Genomic DNA, 22,649 nt, shown 5'->3' with positions numbered 1-22,649 from the left:
GTAGTCACTGAAGTTGCTGTGTTGAATGGTACAGTATGGTGGAAGCATTTAGCCCATATAGCTCTGAGGCTATGACAATTACTGGCATGTCAAGCCTTCTCGCAGCACAAACTCCAAATCCCAACCTTCCACCAACATTCTACAATACACCAACATTTAATTAAATAAATATATACATACATTTGACCATTTTCATACAATTAAATATTTTAGATGAAATATTCTACACTTTACCCTTACACCTTAACATTTGCCCAAACACCCTGGAGAGGACACAGAAAAGACATGTGACACATTTGCCTAAGTTCTCCTAAATGGTAAACCTTATTTGCTCCCAGTGACAATTCTTTCCTTCTCACAGACAACCACTACATTTCTTGATGAGGAGCAGCTGTGCAGGACCTGGAACAAAGGCTACCTGCGAATTGTTAAAATACTCAATAAATATTCAATAAATAATTAAACCTCTTGTGTGCAAATGTTATTGATGTGCAAATATTGCTTAACCCTCTGGGCTCTATCCTGGCCATTTGTGGCCACTTCACTTTTCTTTTTTCAACCATTTTCGTTCTGTTAATGCAAGTGGAATGAAACTTCCCAAAGGTGTGTATTTCTTTCACATTTTTTAATTTTCAACATCAGCTGCTTAATAATATCAATAATATTCACTATACACCATATGCACTATATCATGCAATTTAGGTAAAATTGCTTTCATTCTAAACTCAACACATGAAAATTGTAGTTTTTAATGTTTTTTACCAAATTACATCATTTACCCATTTTTGGCCAAACAAGCAATTTCATGTAACATTCCTAGTTTCTAGTAGCGGCCTTTGATGGCTTACCACACTCCAATAGACCAAAATAATGAAACAATTTTGACATAGGTTTGATCTTAAGGATCTAATAGTTTGTGTTTGTGCGTGACATTGCAGCACAAACATGTATTTGCAAGATAGACTGGAATAAATAATGATGCATTAAACATTACATAGGCTGCAGTGAATTTCTGTGGATGCAGGCTGTTGAGCTTTGAGGTTCCCAGTCAAACTCAGCTTTGAAGAACATGTTAAAAGCAGTTTTACTCTTCTATTTTTCATAAAAAGACACCATACCCAAAATATTAACTCTAAAAACAAAAACAAAAAAACACCAATCACAGGACATTTTACAGAGTTCAAACCTGCAGCTGCAGCTGGAGCGCAAACAACAACAAACACAGTTTGTAAACGTGTCCTGGAGTTTCTGCAGGTGCAGACAGAGCTACTGCTGTAAGTAAGCCTAACAGCTTCCAGATCATTTATTCTGGCTGTATGGCAAGAAGGTCAGCACTGCCTATATGATCTGGTCAGAGAGCAAGGACAGCAGCAGTCATCTGTCCTTGAAGGAAAGTCATCTGCCCAAGATGAAGAAACTTCCTCTCCAGAAGATGAGGGGACAATCTCCAAAGAAGCTGACTGCATCACCACTGATGAAGAGTACTAGCCAGTGCCTGAATCCTCTTCTTTGGGGGAAGATTGGGGTTGGGGGGCATGGAGGTGGAGGCCGAGCAGCTGATGGAAAAGAACATAGGAGCATTTTCTGAGACCGAGGAGAGTGACTGAGTGGATCCCTCATGAAAGGAAAACCACTGAAGAGAGACTGCTCTACAATCCAGTGCCCACTGGTATCAAACCAGGGCTCAGCCTGTATGCAGTTTCATGCATTACGAACCTGCACGGGAGGCGAAGGTGTGAGGATTGGACGATTATAGATGAAGTAGAGATGTGAGCCTAAACCAGAATAAAGCAATACATAGCATGTTGGATGACAACACTGGAAGTTCTCAGGAAGTAAAGAAGGGAAAGGGGTTCAGACTCCAACTGACGGAGGAGCTCCGAGGACAACGTCTTTCCTTTGGTCACCTTGGCAGAGGAACTCCTCAGATGAAAACTGGCACAGGGGAAACAACCCAGAGCTTCCTCCCCAGCTCCTCCAGTTGCAACAGAGGAAGATTTTGTTGTCTGTCTTTGGCTTCACCAAAACTACCAGAGCGATATCCCACATGCCAAAGCAACGGAGGAATGTGCTTCTTTTGACAGCAACACACAAGGAACCAGCAGTCAGTGATGGGGAATAAAGGATGCGTGAAAGCAAGAAGCAATCCTGGACTACAATAGGCACAAATATTGCTTGGATAACTTAGAGGATGTTGGCACCTCGAGTTGTAGAAGGAAAACTAACTGATGGCTGATGGCTCTTTTCTCCAATCTCCTGGATGTCTTGGGATACGATGCCTTTGTCCCACCGGAAACAACTTCACTGAAGTGGGGGAGTCCTCTACAACCTACAAATGAAGAGTGATGCTGGGAGAGCTGGGACACATGCTGGTGACCTCAACAACTGCAAGACACACTTGTCCCTGATTCTCAGCCACTTCTGCCATTGATCTCAAGATACATTAGTCTGAACCAGAGTGTGACCCACACCCCACCAACGAAATGAGAAGAAGGTGCAAAAGGCGCAGCTCCAGGATTGTAACAGCAGCCCCTTGTACCAGGTGTAGAAAGTGTGCCTACAAAAACCACTCTACTGTGGTTAGTACATCTTGCTGCTAATGAGGATGCACACAGAAGAACACACATAGTGGAATGTAAATTTTGATCATTTTATTGGTCATTTCAGTGGTTATTTGGTCATTAAATTGCTTTTCTGGCCAATAACACACCTTTTGTGATTTTCTTTTTGGTCATTTATCCCCTCCCCAAAGAAAAAAAAAAAAAAAAAAAGTAAAAATAAATCATTATTACTGTTACTGACCTGCAATGATGACCTGCATCATTCATATGCTAAAAAATCTGAACTTTATTACTATTTTCCCCCAAAAGCGTAGTAATAATACATAATATTATTACTACGCTTTTCAAAGGGTATAATATCTGAATTTGAATTATGTTTTGGTTTTCATGACTAGGACCGGTGCTAATCTAAAGAATCAAGTCCAAAAAAGTGGAAATTATTCTTAATATATATTAATTTTATAGCATTTTGTAAAAGTAAACAGGGGGTGGCCATTTTTGGCCACGAACAAGCTGAGAGGGAGTTTTTATGTTTTTGCTCTCCCTGCACAAAAATAACAATGCATTATAATCAATGTTGATGTGAATCAATTACATGCCCCAGACTCTACTATTAATAATACAAGAAATTCCAGTAGCAATGCAATTATAGAAAATTGCGAGATGTGATGTTGTCTTCCAGCTAGTGCAGTGGACAAACAAACTGGTGTTTAAAGGGTTAAAACTGTGAAAAGTAATAACTATTTTATATTTATGAAAAGAACTGAAGTTAGTTAAAAGCTTTATGCAGAAAAAATGGCAAAAACCCCCCATAAAAGTAATAAAACCTAATCTGTCGGTGGACACTTTTGGCCACAAACAAGCTGAAAGGGTCGTGATTTTGAACAGACCCAGAGGGTTAAAGTGTGATGTTACATAAAGTGCTCCTAAAGTGCTGTACAAGTTATAATACAAGTAAGGGAGTACTCTTCCTTACAAGGATAACAAGGCTTTTTAAAACGGGGGAACAAACCTGAGAACGGCTTGGACCCAAGGGCACTGGATGTCTCTGGGCCACTCACCTGAAGGAGAGGTGCTTGATCAGTCATTGGTTGTGTTGTACATGCAAGCAGCCAGAGAAGGGTGATAGATTACAATAATGTTTAATATTTTTAATGTGCATGATATAAAGCTAAGAAGCTAAGACTATGAAGTGGCATGAAAAGAAAACAGGAACCCAACCCTATATTAATAAAATGTGGCTTCTATCTTCTCGAGAGAAATTCTTGTGTAGACTATATGTAAATATACTTTCTTTGATGTTTCAGTGAGGTTTTGAGGATCTTTGCATAATCAAAAAGAAATAATTCAGTTATCTGAAATAGCAATGTCTAAAAAATATGATCTTATTTTTTGCACTAATTTCATCTGTGCTGTAGTGTGTGCATCGCGTACAACTCTTTTGTGACACAAAAAGAGCTCCATGCTCTGGATGCAAATGTCCCTGATAAATATACATGATTATTATAATATGAGTGTACATAGTGAGAGCAGAACAGACTCTACTGTCTTGTATTAGAGCTCGGGGGGATTTAACAAGTGCCGTGGTGGGTGGGGCTGAGTGTGATCTTTGAAGTTTATCTAGCTTCAACCCTCATTACAGGAGAATTAAAAAGGGTAAGATAAAAGGCTTCTTTTCACAGGAGAAGACAAAGATTCAGAGAGAGACTCTCCTTGAGGATAAAAAGTGTGTGGAGCGGGTTTTGTGATCTCTGTGTGGTCTCTGTTGATCCGCAGTGTGACATGGCATCTCTAAACTGAACAGTGGATAAGAACTGCACCCTGAATAACACCACAGTCATCCCACACAACAAACAGTTCCAGTCACGCTGACTTAATGTGTTGTGAATGTTTGTTTCATGGTTCACTATAGTAAACGACTGCTGCTTGTTTGGTTTTTTCAAACCAGTCAGCAAAAGATTATCTATTAATATTTCTGTATGTTGACTTTATGAATTCTCAGCAACATACATTTGCAATATTGAAAGAGTTATTCTGATGATTGTGTTTTTATCACATATTTGGCCCTTTGAGTCTCTCTGAATATATTTGATCTCAGATAGATTCCTGGGGCTGGAAAAATGGACGTCAGTTTTTCTTAAAGCAGGACTATTTGATGTAATAAAGTCTATGGTCACACTGGCAGATGTAGTCCATGCATGTTTCCTGTTGGCCAGAAGGGGTCTGCCATGCATCAGCCGGCTCTCTAGCAACTGATGCTGCATTCAGGAACTGGTGGAAGTACAGACTTTACACTATTGTCATTGCGTTCAATAAACTTTCCATCCTAACAGTCACTGGTTTTTGTACTACAAATATGAAAATGGAGTGAAAGTTATCTATTTAAATTCGCAGGTTGTGGTCTGGTGAACAACAAAAGACAAAACCACTCAAAATCTTTTAAGAAGCACATCTTGGTGTTGGTCAAGTTACTTGAAAATAGTAATTAGTTACTAATTACTCATTACTTCTCCAAGAAAGTAACGACTTTACTGATGACTTATTTTCAAAAGTAATTAGTTACTTTATTACATAGTTACTTTTTAAAAACATGATACACAATCTGAATGCGTAATAAAGCAACAGACTTCTTCTATTTTGTCTGCAGCGGTCATGTCAGTGGGGGGATCCCGGGGTTTCTCTGTGAATTTCACATTCTCACTGTGCAGCTAAAGCTGGTCACTGCTATTTAACACAGATTACCTTACGTTCGCACGTGGTTATGTAAAATACGAGGAGCACTTGAAGGGAGCGTCATGTGTCCTCCCTTCGCCAGCCCCCTTTTTACGCCTGTGGAGAGCTGGGCGCTGAGCGAAGTATTCTCACTGTTGCTTACAGGGCGCATGTGGCGGCAGAGAGCTGCTGAATGAAACCAAGCAGAGAACCAGGAGAAACTTTTTTTTTGCTACATGGAGTAACCACGCTGTTTTTCATCGCTAAATTAGGTGTGTAAAGTTGTGACAGGAAATTTCCAAGCATGGACTGAGCGGCAGGAATATCGAGGAGGATTCGCTTTCTTGCCCGCTAATTTATCTGCACAAGCACCGGCTGCGGAAAAATTGGATACTTTACTAAAACTTCGCTGTAAGGAGGAGTAAACCAGAGCTGAGTGACCGAAGAGTTGTACACAGCACGGTGAGTGTGGGTGAGGGCTGTGCTGTGAGTCTCTGAAAATCTGTCCCATTGAAATCAAACTGGGATTTTTTTTCCACTTGTTTTCCTCTAAGTGTTCAAACTTCTGCCTTGTGATCAGTAATGTCGGGGAAATGTGTGAAAACCTTTATTTACCAATATTTATGTGGATTTCACACAAATCCACACACACGTGGTCCTTATTGGTTATTTACAGACTTTTCGCTATTAGTGGTGGAGCAGTTGGAGCAGGTTGATGAGAGTTGGGTTAGCTAGCGTTGAAGTGAACTCACTCCGTACACGTCCTCCAGGAACCGCTGCTCCACTCCTTGCTTTTTATGGGACATTATGCGTCTTTTTTTTCCTTTTTTTTTATTACTTGAGTGCAAATATAATTTTTTTAAAGTCACCCCCCTTTTATCTTTTTTTTTTTTATCTGTTGAGTGTTCGGTCCGTTGATTTAAAAAACAAAACAAAAACAAAAACAAAACAAACAAAAAAACCCCAGAATTTCTTTTTCATTGACGAAACAAATTTAGTTTTTCAAAATAAAATGTCAGAGTCAGTTTTGAGCCCAAACTAGCATAAAAATATTTAATCCCATCATAAGACAACAGTTTGTTCTCAACGCGAAAGTGTTGCTTGGAGAGGCTTTTAATCGGAAAACCAGAAGAGAGAGATCTTGTCCTCATCTATTAATGATATTCTTTAAAGGCAAAGGTCAGATCTGGGTCTGTGTTAGTTTGTAGCTGCTTGTGTAAAATGTCATTATGATATTAATATACACTCTGGTACAGGTGTCACGGGGGCTCTCCAAAAGAGGGACTGAGTGTGTGACCATGGATCATGCTCGGCCTTTCTTGTGTAGTGTCTTTTATTGCCTCATCACAGAGCTGAAGGTTTATTATGATCCTCCTAATTATAATGGCAATAATTGCTCATGTATTTCAGTGTTGCCAAGGCTGGGAGAACCATCATGAGCTGCTTGTTGCTGTTAGCATCTTGAAATAAAAAGTGACTGACAGTCTTTCTTCAGGTTTTCAAGCAGCTAAATTGTGAAAGCCAGAGGCTGCAGCGATGCAGGGCGGTACAGCAAAACAACAACCAAACATAGACTTTAGTTCAGACTCTGGTGTAGTCCAGCTGACTGAGTCAACAAAGTTTTGTTTTTCTCTTTTTTCCCATCTGATAAAACTCGTCACTTCTTGCAGTCTTTGTATAGTTCTTTCATCATGTGTTGGTATTACAACAGCTAAAGTAGGGTCTGGCTGACTTAAGTGGGGCACGTATTTTCATTGTCCCTGAGCATTTCAGCTGTTGACCAGCAAAACCAGTAGCTGACATGTTTTCGTGCTTGTACATGGATACAGTCAGTCAGCAGGAAACGGAGCTTTCTTGTGAAATGAGCTTGTAAATGTCCTCCTTATGGGGTATAAATGCTCGACCTCCAGCGGCCAAAAATGGAAGAAAATTGGAGTTTTAAAAAGGTGCAAGATAAATGAACAGCTATTTATTGTTGCAGTAATTTTAGTTTAGAATATGCGCAGGAGAAAACTTTACATGAAAATATCAGTGCTTGGTTGCCATTTTCTTCAGATGTTTCATTCTAACAGTATAGTAGCAAGTGTGCTCTTACTTTTCTGTACCTACAGCTTTTTGACTTGATTTCTCGGTATAACTGAACAGGTCTCATGCATAACAGGACTGACTTAAGTAATAATTGGTAAGCGCCTTGAAAGATGTCAGCATTCAACAGCCAGGATTTGTAGCAACAGAGGTTGTTAAGTGCCTCTCTAATAAACCACACTCACCTCACAGGCAAGGTGCCAGAGGTCAAAAGGTGATGGGGGCTGGGTGTTGAATGCTCTCATTTTGGCAAATGGAGGAGCATGTGGTGTCAAAACCAATATCCTCACAGCAAACCATTGTCAGGTGGTGTCATGAGCTGAAGTGAAGGCAAACACTGCCTTACGAGATAAAGGAACAGCTTTGTATCGGTTAGTGTCTGCTGTCATTCTTGTAATGAACAGGTGGGGAGAATTCAAGGCCGGATGAAGGTTTGATGAACTGTGGATGGCTGTTCACAGCAGCAGCTCATCAGTTTAGGCGTTGATGAAGCATCTGTGAATACTGTACGGAAAGTGTGACCTTTTCTCTAAAAGGTACCAAGTGGTTATTGTTGGGGTATGCCTGAAATCGGCAAATGTTTACAGGTTAAAGGAAGGCAGGGGGAAGGTGTAATTTTAGTTTAAAGATGGGATAAAGGGAGACATTTTCAGATCGTTTTCTCTTTGAAGTCTTGGTTGTGAAAAATGTAGAAAAAGAGGAGGAAGTTTATACTCGGCCTCCTTTGTCACCTCTGTATTGCCAGCCTTGTCACAGCTTGAAGGTTAAGCCTAGATTATACTCTGCTGGAAACCTGTTGGCCGAGTCGTCCTTCCTGTTACACTTTTTTGACATCCGCTTGAAGTCTGACGCCTGGTCAGCATGGTAGATGCATTGTAATGTAAATTGTCTGCACCGTTTGGAAAAAATAATAAATAAAGGAAAAACCACCACGCTCACGGACATCGTTGCATTGACCCAACCTATAGTTAATTTTCTTGGGTAGTGCACGTCAGGTTGAGTGGAGGGTTAAGAGGGGTTTCCAGCTACGGTCGAAGGGACAACGTAGATTTCCCACTGAAGTCAACTGTAAGCACAAAAGTAGTCTAGCCAGTTTTTCCCCTGGACATTTTAAGTGAAAAATAACTGCTTAACACTTTAACAGTGGCTAAAGTAACCTTGTAAAATATTTCTGACTGGGATTGTAGGTGAAGCTTTTAATAATCTGCTTAAAGTTTTGATTTTCCACTTATGTATCAGTAATTTCCATCTACCCTTTGCTCTTCCTGTCGTGTGGAGTGGAACTAGCGATTATTCCAGTGATGCTCATTTGAGTCATTCATTTTGGTCACACATCACCACCTGCTAGTATCTTCTCCTTTGTAACCTGGTTGTATTTGATGGCGTATTTTTGCCTGAAGTGGTGAAACATATTTATGGCTTCCACCTTCAGCGGGAACAGTTTTCTCACATAGTTTGCAGACTACAGAGCTTTGTTGGAGGCTCTCTTTGAGGTACTGAATTGTGATTAGAGGCTGACACAGGGCTCTCAGGCATGTAGGCATGATATGGCACAGCTCTAGTTTTTATTGCAGATGACAGGAAAGGACAACTCTCAGCCAGTCTGGTCACCTCAATAGCGATCAGAGTAGAAATTATTTGTAATGGCAGCAAGATATGAACACTCTTCTTGTCTGGCGGGGGTCGGGGGCTCCTCCACTCCAGTGGCCAGATTAAATACTCAATTTAATTATGTCACTGAGCATTAAGTCAATAACCTTATCGGAGTGGTCCGGCTGTTTAATGGAGCTTTGTGGGCCAACAGATGCACCAAGATTAAGGACTATATGCTGGTGTTGCAAACCCTGAGAGGAGGGATAAAAGACAGACATGGAATCTGATACATGAGCCCCTACTGCGCGGTGCCATACGTTTCACCACAGACTGATGCAAGTCAATTGAAGAGATCCCGTAGTGTTACAGCTAGGGTTATTTATATAAGGTTGAATCAGAAGTTGATAATAAAAATTACTATTACATTAGATACTCGTTTGCAACAGTATTGATACCAAGAATGCTGTCTTTGCCTCCTCCGGCTGTCACACAACGTTACCCAGCAGACACCAACACTGTCTGCTGGGTAACTGGCCAAAAATGCCGGGATACTAATTCATTATTATCAGGTATTCTAACAACTTCCTAAAAAGCCTCCAGTTGATCAAAAATGGTGCAGCAAGAGTACCAACAGGGACTAGAAAGAGAGCAGATTTCTCCCATATTAGTTTCTCTTCATTGACTCCCTGTTAAATCCAGAATCTAGTTTAAAATACCTCTCCTCACATACAAGGTCTTGAAAAATCAGACCCCATCTCATCTCAAAGACCTCATGGGGCCATGTCACCACCAATAGAGCTATTTACTCTCGAATCGCTGGCTTACTTTTGACTCCTTGGATGTTTAAAGGTAGAGTGGGAGGCAGAGCGTTCAGCTTCCAGAACCTGAGAGCTGGTCCTCCTGTGAAACCAGCTGTTTGGATTTGGGAGACAGTCTCTGTGCTTAAGATTAGGCTTAAAACGTTCCTTTTTGATAAAGCTTACAGGCTGATGAGTCTGTGACCTTTAGTTACGCTGTAATAGGCCCAGTCTGCTGGGGGCTGCCCATAAAGCCTCCTATGTATTTATGCAACACTACACATTTGATCATTGTTTATTATTACTCTGTGTCGCTCTTCCACGGTGTCTACCTCCCCTCACCCCAATGATGTTTCAAGCTTACTCTGTTGCGCCGTGATTTTGACATCGCATTCTGCGGCACATGGCACAATATTTCTGACGCTTGGGCTAGGCATGCACTTCTCGATTTTTGTAACCTAGTTTAACCTACCAGCATTTTAACGATGGTTATGGCGGACATTAATTCGAAGCCCCAAACTGGACAGTTTGTGCTCTACTGTACACATTATCTGGCTCTGAAAAGCCTTTTTTGGTGACTGAGGAGCGCCTCTGGATTTAATTAGACAGACGAGTTTGTTCATTATTCAGATATGTAAATGGAGACCCAGATACAGGCAGTGCTATGGAATGTAAAATGGATTTGATAGTCAAAAGCCCTTTGAAGCAGCAAGTGAAGTGCTCTGTAGTTACGTGGATTATTAACTTATTACAATGGGCTGTGTGCTTCCACCCCTTGCTCTTTGGCGTGTGCGTGTATGTGCTTACAGTTGCTCCCTCTTGAATGAGGCTAGTGTGTTTGCACAAGGTCAGTCTCAAAGCAGGAGTACACGTGACACGGTGGTTTGCCCAAACACAGTCTACCTCCTGAGTTGCAGTGAGGTAACTGAAAACTACAACCGAACTCTTGTGCTGCCTGACATCACAGACGTACGAGGGGATTCATGTCGAACATTGAGCTAAAAATGAAAAGGTCTCATGTTGGTTTGATATAGTAGTTTAGTGTTGGCTGTTGTTGTGATTTGGTGCTATGCAAATAAAACTCAATTGGTTAAAGAATATTGAAATGAATCAAGTGAAGTTTACTGTTTACGTGAGATGGCAGCAGATTTAAAATGTGCATGTTCACTGTCAGATCTGGATCAGCTTTTACAGGAATTTTGCAGCTGCATTACACATTTAGTTCCCAATTGCAATGCAGAATATTCTTTTATTACTAATTCTGAATGAAAGCTGCTTCTTTGTGACAAATACAGAAGTAAAGATTGGTCTGCATTTACTTCCTGTTCATGTTTGTACACTGTGTGGCACCATTTATGATTTTGCTGCTAAACGTGTGACCCGATGGTGACGGCTACAGGCACTATGGTACAAACAAAACCTGGTTTGTCTCTGTCTGCCTCAGGCTCTATTCACACCATATTCTCACTGCAGTTTTCTTTACTAATCTGATAAAACAACGTTGTAATAATGGAGCTAACCCATAAACACAGCACTGTCTGTCTGAATTGTGGGGAAAGTGATGCCATACTTTAATTCATGCCGTAACTCTGCAGTTTCGTCCATCTCTTCCTCTCCATTCATTGCTCCTAACTCAGCACTCAACACTTTCTGCAGCTCTCATTTGTTTCAGCATCCTGTCATTCTGCGCCGAAGCAGCCGTTTGTAGAAGGCCCTGAAAGAACGAGGCCCTGCTGTGCGATAGGTTGACATGGATGAGAAGAGCTTTGTCAGTGTACTCACAAAGAGAAGATATGACCTCTGCCTTTACCTGAACCACGCAATCTCACACTTGGCCTTTGTTCTTGTACCTTCGTGAGGTCCAAAGTATGGAAGAATTTTTTAAAAATTTTTTTTTTTTTTTTTTTTTTTTTTAGGCCTAACCTAACCTGGGCTTTAGTCCTGCAATCTAAGTCTGGTTGTAATAGACCCTAATTATAAACCCACATCAATGTAGACACAAGATAAGAGGCTTTTTTTAGGAAACTGCAAAAACGACACAGTTTCCTTGTCTGGAAATTGTGTGTAGTGCTGGGTGTTGTTTAAAGTCATATTGGTATGTGAGCCAAAATGGACCTGAGGCAAAGTAAACATGCCAGAATGAAAGATGCTCACATTTCTTTTGTGCTGTCTTTACACAACTGGAGATGGAGATGCATGATATCCAATGTGTTCAAGATTTATTTATATTCATTACCCAGTCACTGTTGTTCTGTAACATGACATCAGCCACTTTGGATTCAGTGGAAGTCTCACTGTTAAGGTTTTGGCTGCCACCATGCCAGACGGTAACACATCACTATACCACGGTGAGCTTGCTGGCAGAACTGACTAATAAAATTGTAGAAATTTAAAAAACAAACTATAAACTTAATACTGTTACACAAAGTACAATTGTGGTTATGAAATCACAAAACCAAAGAATATGGTGACAGAATAAGAACTTTACTGTGAAAATGACAGGATTGAAATATAGAGCAGCAGCACAACATTTAATTGGTCTTCAGGCATGTATCATTAGGTATCTGTAATCAGTATGTGAGGGTAAATAATTATGCCACAATGGACATTAACATGCAGTGTGTTTAAAAACAATTTGGCTTTCACTGGAAACAGAACCTGAGATAATTGTTGCACGTTATGTTCCTGCAGTGAAAAAGATTTGGCAGCATGGTGTTAAATTCCAGGTATCCTGCAGCTGCAGGAGTATATGAACATGCCACATGCATACTCGTAATTTTTTATTTCTTTATTTTTTGTTAAATTCACTTTGCATGCTTTGGCTGAAAACTGATCCAGAACTCAACTCAAAATGAAACTGAGGCTTTTTGTTTCTGGCTTTTTGTGGCTGAAGTTACCTGGTCGTTCCTCTGCATGCTCCACAGAGATGCAAGAAAACTTTTTTTACTTTCCTTTTTTTGTCTCGCTTGCAGATAATTTCTGCTTTTTGGTCTCTGCAGCTTTAAAAATGGTGTTCTGCATTCCCCACGCTTTCCTTTCTCTTCAGAAAGAGAACGTGGCCATGCCTTCTTTTTGTTTCTTTTGTTGAAGAGGAGGCTGAAAAGACCGGCCAACCAGAGAGGAGATTGTGAGGAAAGGGTGGGAGCTTAGAGACACGTAGGCATAGAGGGGGGGAGAGCGAGAGCGAGAGGGGGGGTGGGTGTCTCTTCCGTTCTCTTGTTTGTTAGCTGGAAAACAGCTGGTGTTTTGGCTGTAGACTCAGAGAAACGACAGGTGAGTGGGTGTGGTGGAAGAGGGAGTGTCCTCCATCTGGAAGATAACCTTGTGAGTCCAGGCTTTCATATCGGGAAAACTGCTTTTGAAAACTTTTTGAGCATACATGACTGTTTTCATGTTGAAATGTGGTGATTTAGTAGCAGATTAAGGGGATGGCAATTAGAAATCTCCTAAGTTTTTCTGTATTGTTCCTTGCATTGCTTAGCTGCAGTCAGGTGGCCATTCATCCTGAATTGTGATTTGAAGGGAGAAGAATTTAATATAATCCACATGACATCAGTCAGCTTTGGTTTTTGGCTCCAGAGGCAACAATATGAGAAGCATCTGCTGTGATGACACTATCTGGGTTTCTTTTCTTACTCTGTGTGTGTGTGTGTGTGTGTGTGTCTGTGTGTCTTTTCATGACACACAGACAAGCATGAAAAGCAGCATTTTGAAATGCCGACAGTCAACTGTTGCCAAGTGGCAACCATGGAGGCTGCTGGAGAACATAAACGCTCAGTTTCCCTAGAAACGCCCTTTTTCCCCTCCCCTAAATGGACCCCCCCCCTTAAGTCCCATTATACCCCCTGGGGGGGAGTCCTGGGAAAACGAGGTTGCTATGGTAGGCCAAAGCTGAATGTTGGACAGGCATGTTAAAAGTTCAGGCCCCTGGCAAGCTGCTGCTGGACTCAGGTACAAAACTGGAAAACCTGAACTTCTACCTTTTTTAAATCTTCAAGGCTAACAAAGTAGGGTCTGCAACAAGCATTTAATTCATTATGAATTTCTTAAGAAATTCTGGTCTCAGAAGAGTAGTATTAATTTAAGTACTTGGGTACTTAATGTCTGTCAACTAAAGATTTTCCTAGTATTCCCAGGCTGTTTTCACATATGACCTTAGGTTTTGGGAGTACCTAATTGGAATATTTTTATCAGTCATCTTTTCCCATTACTACTCTACATGTGGATGCACAAATAGAACTGTGGTAATGATTGTATCCAGCAAGGATACTGTTAATGTCAGATTGAATGACCATGCTAAGTGGCTGACATTGGACTCTTTGTATGTTGCAAAGCTGTGGATAAACCTGATGAATGATAAGTGAATGTTTGCCTGCAGAAAGTACTTTTGACTTTCTTGCCCTCCTGCAATGATCCCACACCTGAGGAATGTGCTATAAAGCAGGATTAGCATGTTAGCACGCTATGTCAAGCTTAAAGTCAGACTTGAAAGTTGCTCTCTTTCTACCTGGCTATATTACCATGGAGACTTGGTCTAAATTTCGGTTTAAAATTGTCTAGAAGCGCCACGTGTTTACTGATTTTTACTGACAGCATGTTTTAAGTGCGATACAGATTTTCTGTTAGAGATTTTATATGTGCAAGTTATTAAGCCGTACCTTACTAAAACCACTGAACAAAGCGCAAACGGTCTACACATTGTCATAGAAATGATGACATTGTACATTAGTCATTTTAGTGTACAAATGTTTCTATATTTGTTTGGTTTTACACTGCTGGAATTGAAGTAAGTAGAAGACGGGACACCATCAGGAGTATCTGTTCAATCAATAAGAAGTTTGGTTTGATCTTCCAAAAAGCTAAAGTTTCTCACCATGTGCAATAATAACCCCACAGTGAGAAATGTGCAATATCTGTAATATAATTAGATTCTCCTTGTGTGCCACCCTCTTGTAAAAGAGGTATAATTTATAATTCACAATTTATATTAGTATTGTCATGTTTTAGTTTTGTCTATTCTTCTAACATGCTTCCTATGACTGAGAGCTCTGCAAATGTCTTGTATATATCTTGTATCAAGATAATATCTTGAATTAAAATGTTTATTGTATTACTCTGTCTGTTAGATCACCAGATTAATAATTTCAATTCAATGATTTATCAGTTTCTTGTTGCATTTTACTTGTATAGTTCACTTTTTTTATTTTTAATCACCATTTTGTCATAATGTCTGTGACTGGACTGAGTCGCATTCCCACGGTTCACTTTGTGTGCAAGAAGAGTCATATTACCTGTGAAATGCCCCTTTTTGTGTGAGCACACACAGAGCCTGAAGCAGAAAGTTACCCGGTATATCTAACAGTGGTCTTGTTTTAGGTTTGAGCAGATGTAGCGTGAACACAGTCTGCAGGCAGTTTGAAGGCAGTATCTGCAGTGTATTTGTTGTCAATATAGCAGATTCCAGATTATGTCTGCCAGTTTGTTGGCTACCCTTTATCATCAGCACAGAACATACAAAGAGCTAAAGTGAAACAAAGTATTGAAAACAAAAGTATCCATTGCAGCTACTATCAGTCTTTTTCATGCTGCATTATTATTTTAGCTTTTTTTTTCTTCTATTCTGGTCCAGCTTGTTAATCAGCATTTGAGTGATCATCCGCATCCAGCAATTTGCAGTTGAATTTTGGAGGACTGCACAGGAGCACGATTGCCATGGGTGAAAACCCTGCTCTGTTCACTGTCCAAGTTGAAGTCTGTATGCAGACAAACATGCACTGTATTGCCAAAAGTATTCACTTGTCTGTCTTCACACACACATAAACTGGAGCTACATCCCATTCTTAATCCATAGGGTTTACTATGATGTCAGCCCACCCTTTGCGGCGGTAACAGCTTCAACATTTCTGGGAAAGCTTCCTACAAGGTTTAGGGACATTTATGGGAATTTTTGACCATTCATCCAGAAGTGCATTTGTTAGTTCAGACACTGTTGTTGTCGAGAAGGCCTGGCTCGCAGTCTCTACTCTAATTCATCACAAAGGTAGAGTCAGGCCAGTCAAGTTCTTCCACACCAAACTCGCTCATCCATTTCTTTATGGACATACTGGTGCACAGTCATGTTAGAACAGGAAGGGGACATTCCCAAACTGTTCCCACAAAGTTTGCAGCATGAAATTGTCCAAAATGGCTTCCCATGCTGAAGCATTAAGAGTTCCTTTCACTGGAACTAAAGGACTGAGGCCAACTCCTAAAAAAACCATCACCCTAAACCCCCCTCCACCAAACTCTGCTCTGTTATTATATATGGCCTACTGCTTAGTGGCTGAGTTGCTGTTGTTTCTATTGCATCCTTTTTGTTAGAATACTACTAACAGTTGACTGGAATATTTAGTAGCAAGGAAATTTCATGACTGGAATTGCTGTACAGGTGGTATCCATCCACACTGAACTCCTGAGAGCGACCGATTCTTTCACAGATGTTTGTAGAACAGTCTGGAAGTGATTGAAACACCTGAATTCAGTGATTTGGATGGATGAGTGAATACATTTGGCAATATAAGAATTTTGTGGGACCTTAAAGAAAGCTTCACTGTGTTGAACTTTCTTATATATATGTATAAGGTGTATATTCGCTTTCTGAGTTTGGGATAATGAACAACCGACCAATGAAAAGTAAAATCCTCATTGACGGTTTGGTTGACTGCTAGCAGCAACCCTACTTAATGCTAATGCTATCTCGGCTACTCTTAGCAACGAGGCCCACATCTGTAAAGCTGTGAAGCTGAATGATTCAAATGCCCATGTGCTCTTGTTATCTTTGCTCTTGTTGGCAGCAGGAGCTACTGGTGCGCTTACGATATCCTGCTGCTCGTCATGTGCAGAAAGTAAATGTGTTGTCCCAGCACAGCAGTATTTTTACAAGCTGCCTATCATGTGTCTTCTTACCATGACACTTCCGTTAGTTCATACTCCCTTAGAGGTCATGGGTCGTGGGGCTCTGCTACCCTTGCACTGATATAATCCTCCCTCAGCAGGGCTTTGTTTTAACAAAGCAGGGGACTGAGGTTAAAATGTTTGCAATAAGATGTAACTGCATCTGTGTGTGAGTGTGAACTCCGTGTGAGCCCACAATGTTTCCTTGCAGCCTTTGCTGTTAGATGAGCTGAAGTGTAGCAGTATACTGGCCTAAGTGTAGCTCTTCACTGTGTTGTTTGACTTAAAGGATATCTAATTCAATGTGAACCTTTGATTTTGTTCATTTTGTGAACAGCATCTGCATGTGTGGGCTGGTATAACATCTGTAAAGCAGCAGCTTGCGTCACAAAATACTGGACCTCTCATGTTTTTAATGGAGGGGATCTTTCCCCCTTGCTTACCAGGAATAATGTTTCCCCCTTGGTAGTTTTAATCTGGCTCCAAATGAACCAGGCCTTTGTTAGCTCCTTGAAGGGGTTTGTGTGTTGGTGAGTTTGTGGGATTTTTATTTTTATTTTTTTTAAGCCACACCATTCAAGTTCATGTAACTTAACAGCAGCTCACGACTAATATTGTTATTCCCTGGGTGGTGTACAGCTGGGTATATATGTATTTGGACTGTGGTACAACTTTTTAAAATGTTGCCTCTGTGCGTAACTACAACGGATTTTAAATCAAACAATATGTGATTGCAGTGTATGCTGATAGCTTCAGTTAACAAATAGCATCAATATTTATAAATGGCTGTTTTCATATTGTGAAAATGGAGCAAACAGTGAAATTGAGTAACTCTAATTATCTAAAGATTTATGTCCAGTGTGTCTCCAACTAACTGCTGCAAACCTTCTGCCTTTGTGCCTTTTATCTTTGAAAGTCACAAGCATTCCCTTGTTACTTTTTTTTTTAAATAGTGCATCCATTTACTGTGTTTGGCTTAAAAAGATTAAATTGAGCCTTAGGGAATGACCTGGTCAATGCTCAAATTTGAATCCTATGTAAATGTTGTGAAATGATTTGTATACAAGAAAACTCTTAAAATGTCTTGCACCTGCTGCACCTGCTGGAATTTTGAATGAAAAAGTAGCTAAAAAGAATTAATAAGCCAGCATTGAAGGATGATGGTAATTTTTTTCCAAACACATAAAATAAGTTGCGTCCTGCATGATCGGCTAAGTAGTCGCTTGTACCAGGATGGCCCTAACACCATCCATGAGGAATGACAGGCTATAAAGTGATGTAACTGATGATGATGTGAGTAAATATCGCAACTTTGTCAGCATTAGTTTCATTTAGGGAAAAATTCTATCGTAAATGTATTTCTTGAACGTTATTTTCAGTTTGTATTTTCTTCCTCCTGTGCTGCCCTGTAAACAGGCAGGACTATCTCAGGCCCAACAGGGCATTAACATTCCTTCCACTCAAATGTCAGCCCAAGTCCTGAGACCACGAAGCTTCTGCCTGATAAAACTGAAGTCCCTCAGAGCTGCTAGAGATGTTTATGAGCTTTTGTGAACATTAAAAAGCAACATATGTTTATTATGCTGATCTGTTTTCTTACAGAAAATTCATTGGTTGAAAAGAGTCATTGGTTAAAGAGAAATAATGGGATTTAAAAAGTTTCCTTTGCAAATTGCAGACATTGGAAAGACTGTAGTGTGTAGTGATACACAAACTGGGTAGAATAATACAATGGTGACTACTGGAAAATAGAAATATTGATGCTGTTGCAATAAAATTAAAAATGCTTTGTGATGGACCATTATTTGCTGTTTTTCGTCCTTAAAGTGTACCCAGTTTGGCTTCCCCTCATTTAGTTGGTGTGTGTGCAAAGAGCTGGGCTGTGAAGTGTAGGTGGTTTACCTCAAGTGTTCTTCAGCAGGCGCGATTATCAGCGGAGAAGCTATAAAAGTTTTATAGCACTAACTACCCCTCCTGTTTCAGCTTTGTTGTTTTACAGCAACACATTAGACATTTGTTTCTATTTGAGTAGCTGACAGTTGTTAGTCATCATGTGCCCTTTGCTTACAATGAACTTGTGTTACACTGATTTAGGTCCTGGCAGTGAGCATGCAGTTGGATCTAAAATGGATTGCATGTTATCGGGTTTGTTCTTATAGATACCTATGCGTATTCTGGCTCACACTACAGATTTCCATGACTTGGCTACTTACTACTAGAGTTTGCAAAGCTACTCTAGTAGCATCCAAAAATAAACTGGAGCTGAAAGTCAGTGCAGTAGAGATGACTATTAGCTATCAGGGATACTGGCTGTCACTGGCCAACAGTAGAAAAAACTGAGCATTTAGAGCAGAACAAAGCCTGTTTGTTTGTTTTTGCCTCATGTGGGTTACTTGTACATTAACTAATTAATTGAATTGTTTAATTATTTGTCATTATTTGAAACCTTGGCAATGTTTCATGTCAGTGCTCACCATTGTAACACTATGTATATATGAAAACAAAGGAAAACTATAAGTCTTCTTTAGTATTTACATTGATTACTTGCTTCCAAACTGAGTGACTTAATGCTGTTTAGCAATATAGTCCCACTAAATAATAAATAAAAACTAGATAAAACTTAAATGCTTCCTAAAAAAGTCTCAAACTCTTGGCCTAAAGGCCTGGATAACCCAGGATGCTATCCGGCTACAGTGAGGCTGTCCTCATGGCCCTTATCGATTAAACGAGTTCCCTGTGCTGCCTGCTGATCGTAGACAACAAATTGATTACTATAATGGCCTCATGACCCGATGCCCTGCGCTGGTAGGATTCAATCAACAGGCAGTGACCTCTTTTTAGATCTCTGACTTATTAGTCTAACAGCTGCTAGCTGCAGACATAGATGATGTCATACATCAGTCTGTTTGATTCTATGTTTTAGTGGAATTTCATGAAGATATCCTGGGCTTCAGGAAGTCAATTTTATCCCACTACATTATGTTATTACCAGACTATTTTTATAGCTAGTGTAACAGCATTAGCACCTCATCAAGCACTTAGTTAGTAAGTTGATTTAGTTGATGGGAAAAGCAGATTATATGTGTGCACGCTTAACAAATGAGCAGTCATCTGATGGAGTGGCTTCAATTGGTATTACTAGTGTCTGGTCCTAATTTCTCGTTAATGTTCATGCTCGATCACAACTGGTAGTTTATTTTTGCCTGAAAAAAATGTATGATAGCACTCAGTGGACTGACCAATAATCAGAACAATGAAAAAAAAATTTTATTGACTTTGTAGACCTTTGTAGGTAACCACTACAGTTTCTGATACCAGTTCAGACAGTTTAACAGTTCAAATAATTATATGTAAGCACAAAGTATTTGGATGTGCCAACACTTTACCAAGGTCTGGAAGAACCACACTGTCACCCTCAGATGAGAAGAAATTGGTTAGGATGTTCAGGACCAACCCTGGGCTGGTCATGAACTGCAAACTGCTGGAACGTCATCGTCACTGTCCACTGTGAAAGTTTTACATTGGTATCGACTGCCAAGCGCAATCGTTACAGGAGTACAAGCCAGCTGCCTTCTGGAGAAATGTGTTATGATCAGACGAGAGAAGGACTGAGCTATATGTTTCAAGGAGTATTTGCATTTTAAAAGTCATTTAGGAAGTATGCTGTTCAGTTAGTCCACCCCCCAAAAATAGAACAGTTCACATAATTCATTAAAAAATGAAATTCTCATGATATTCATGCCCATGGGGAGTCTATGTAAACTCTTGACTGCAGAAGTTAACAGGTAGCCGTGGTTTAAGATGGTGTTTTTTTTGTTTGTTTGTTTGTTTTAAGTTAAAAAAATATGAAATACACTGGAAAATGTAGGTGGATGGCCATGCTCCTCTTTGACCTACTTTATTTAATGCATGCAATATTTACCAGGTTTTCTGTATAGATATGGGATAATTAACACTTTTAAGAGTAAGGAATAGGCAAGTGGGGGTGATGGTCACCATTATGGTTTTTCCCACTACTGACTCGCAGCTAAAATCACAGTGGGATTGGGAAATTGGCCCACATGACACATTGTTGTCAGATTATAATGATGAGTTGATCCTTTTCTCCATGCAATTAGAGAACTGGCCAAAGAGATGGCACACTACTTGTCCTTTTCAGTGTGAGAGCACATTTAGAATTAATGGTTGAGCTGTGGCTGGAAACATTCATCCTAGGGAGAGACCCAGTCTTTTCTGGTTTACTACAAGGTTAAAAGAATAATCCCTACGCTTGCACTACTCTCCCAAGGAAGAGGGGTACAGGAACATATTTACCTCTGGAATTCAACCACAAGGCTATTTCAGTTTCACTTTGACTGCATGGCTTATTTTTTCCCCCTTTCTTATTCATTGCACTTTGTGGGTATAACCTTTGTTCATTCTGAAGTGCAATAACCAGATGTGGCTTTAGGAATGGAGCAGGATAGCATCATCAATGTGTGTACGAGCCTGAGAGGGCAGGGCAGGAGTTGTATTTAGATGCTGTATATATATTTTCCAAGAAACTGAGATGGAGGAAAAACAGAAATTTTTGGTATTTAATTACAGAGCGGCCATGGCCAAAAGCACACGGTCAGGGGTAGTTTTAAAGCCGACAGCTTAACAACTTTAGGAATGGTGGCACAGTTGGTTTTTGTGATGCTGTGTCATTTCCTCCTGTGAAAGCTGGGTTTTTTGATGTGTTTGGGATATGATTATGTGCCAGCTCCAATGAACAGACAAAATAAAGCAGCCAAGACCTTGCTGCCATGTTTACCAAAATTCAGTCTTCAGTGAGCCAAAAGCGATGCTCCTAAGTTTAGGCGTTTATATTGGCTGGTAACATCTGTCTTTGGAACTCTATTTATACGAGAACCTTTCTGTGACAGCTGCTTTGAACGTGTCCTGTTCGTCTTCATGGGAATGTGACAGTGTTCCCGCCCCCCAGTTTTAATCTGGGCCTTGTACAATGTTGAGGTGGGTTCCTCTCTGCTCTGCCCCTTTCTCTGTGCTTTTGTAATTGTAGTATTAGGCATGCTGTAATCTCTCCTCCTGTAGAGTTTGTAGGAGGACAGGAGTTGGTCTTAGCCTGCCTGTTTTGGCTGGTCACTCCCTGGTCTGCTAAGCGAACGCACAGTGTCACCAGTCGAGTCACGTTTTGTTTCTTAGCTATGAAAAGCTTGGTTGATTCTTGTCACGGCCCTTTTCATGAAACGGGGGTTGTTCTTGTGTTAATGTTGTTTAAACAGGTTTCTTCATTTGAACTTGAGTCAAATGAAACAGGATGAAGAACCCAACTTCAGCTGAATGTACCTACCTAAAGTAACAGTGCTGTAGACTGTCTGATAATGCATATGAAACCTGTTTGCTTAGACTGATGAACCACAGTGTGATTCAGGTCAACTTTAATCCTGTAATAGGAAATGGGATGAGGAGAACAAACAACAAGCATAGACCACAGTCCTTCCTGTTCCTGCCACATCAAGCTTATCAGCCCATCAATCTTGCCTATAGGTCTACAAAAACTCCTTTCCATAGTTTCAACTTCAAACTTGTCTCCAAACCTCACCCTTGGAGTCTGGGTCAAAGGAAAACCTTGAATAATGTTTAAGTGATCTTTCACCAGAGGGGATTTACCACAAAACAAGACCCAACGAATCCCAGCCAGAGGGCATAGTTAGCTGTGGGATCAGCTGGCAGAGACCTGTATATTTTAAAACCGCTCTGTTTTTAAAGCCCTGAGAGCAGATGGGAAAATCTCCAGGTTTTACTTTTTTTTTTTTTTTTTTGGTCTATTTTAAGACAGCATTCCTAGGACATGTTTGCCATTAGGATGTCCTGTGGGATGGCATCATGCACCTTTAACTGCACTTGCAGTGAAAGACAAGCATAAAATGAAAATTTATGGAGGTTAAAATGCTGGATTTCATTTATTCATTTAATTAAATCT

General features: G+C 40.3%; 1 protein-coding gene across 2 annotated transcripts in view; it reads left to right on the top strand.

Moving 5' to 3' along the window:
* Positions 1-5,405: 5,405 nt before the first annotated feature.
* Positions 5,406-22,649, top strand: part of plxnb1b (plexin b1b) — an 88,215-nt gene continuing 70,971 nt past the window's right edge. For both annotated transcript variants that reach the window (XM_005726739.1, XM_005726737.1), the window contains exon 1: positions 5,406-5,735. The gene's annotated coding sequence lies outside the window, so the exon portion shown is untranslated. The remainder of the gene's footprint in view (positions 5,736-22,649) is intronic.

This window comes from Pundamilia nyererei, unplaced genomic scaffold (genome assembly GCF_000239375.1).
Source record: "Pundamilia nyererei isolate P.nyererei 1_Seehausen unplaced genomic scaffold, PunNye1.0 scaffold00021, whole genome shotgun sequence".
In the NCBI taxonomy this organism is placed as follows: Eukaryota; Metazoa; Chordata; class Actinopteri; order Cichliformes; family Cichlidae; genus Pundamilia; species Pundamilia nyererei.
Note: the sequence above shows the minus strand (reverse complement) of the source record. Positions and strands in the feature narration are given on the sequence as shown.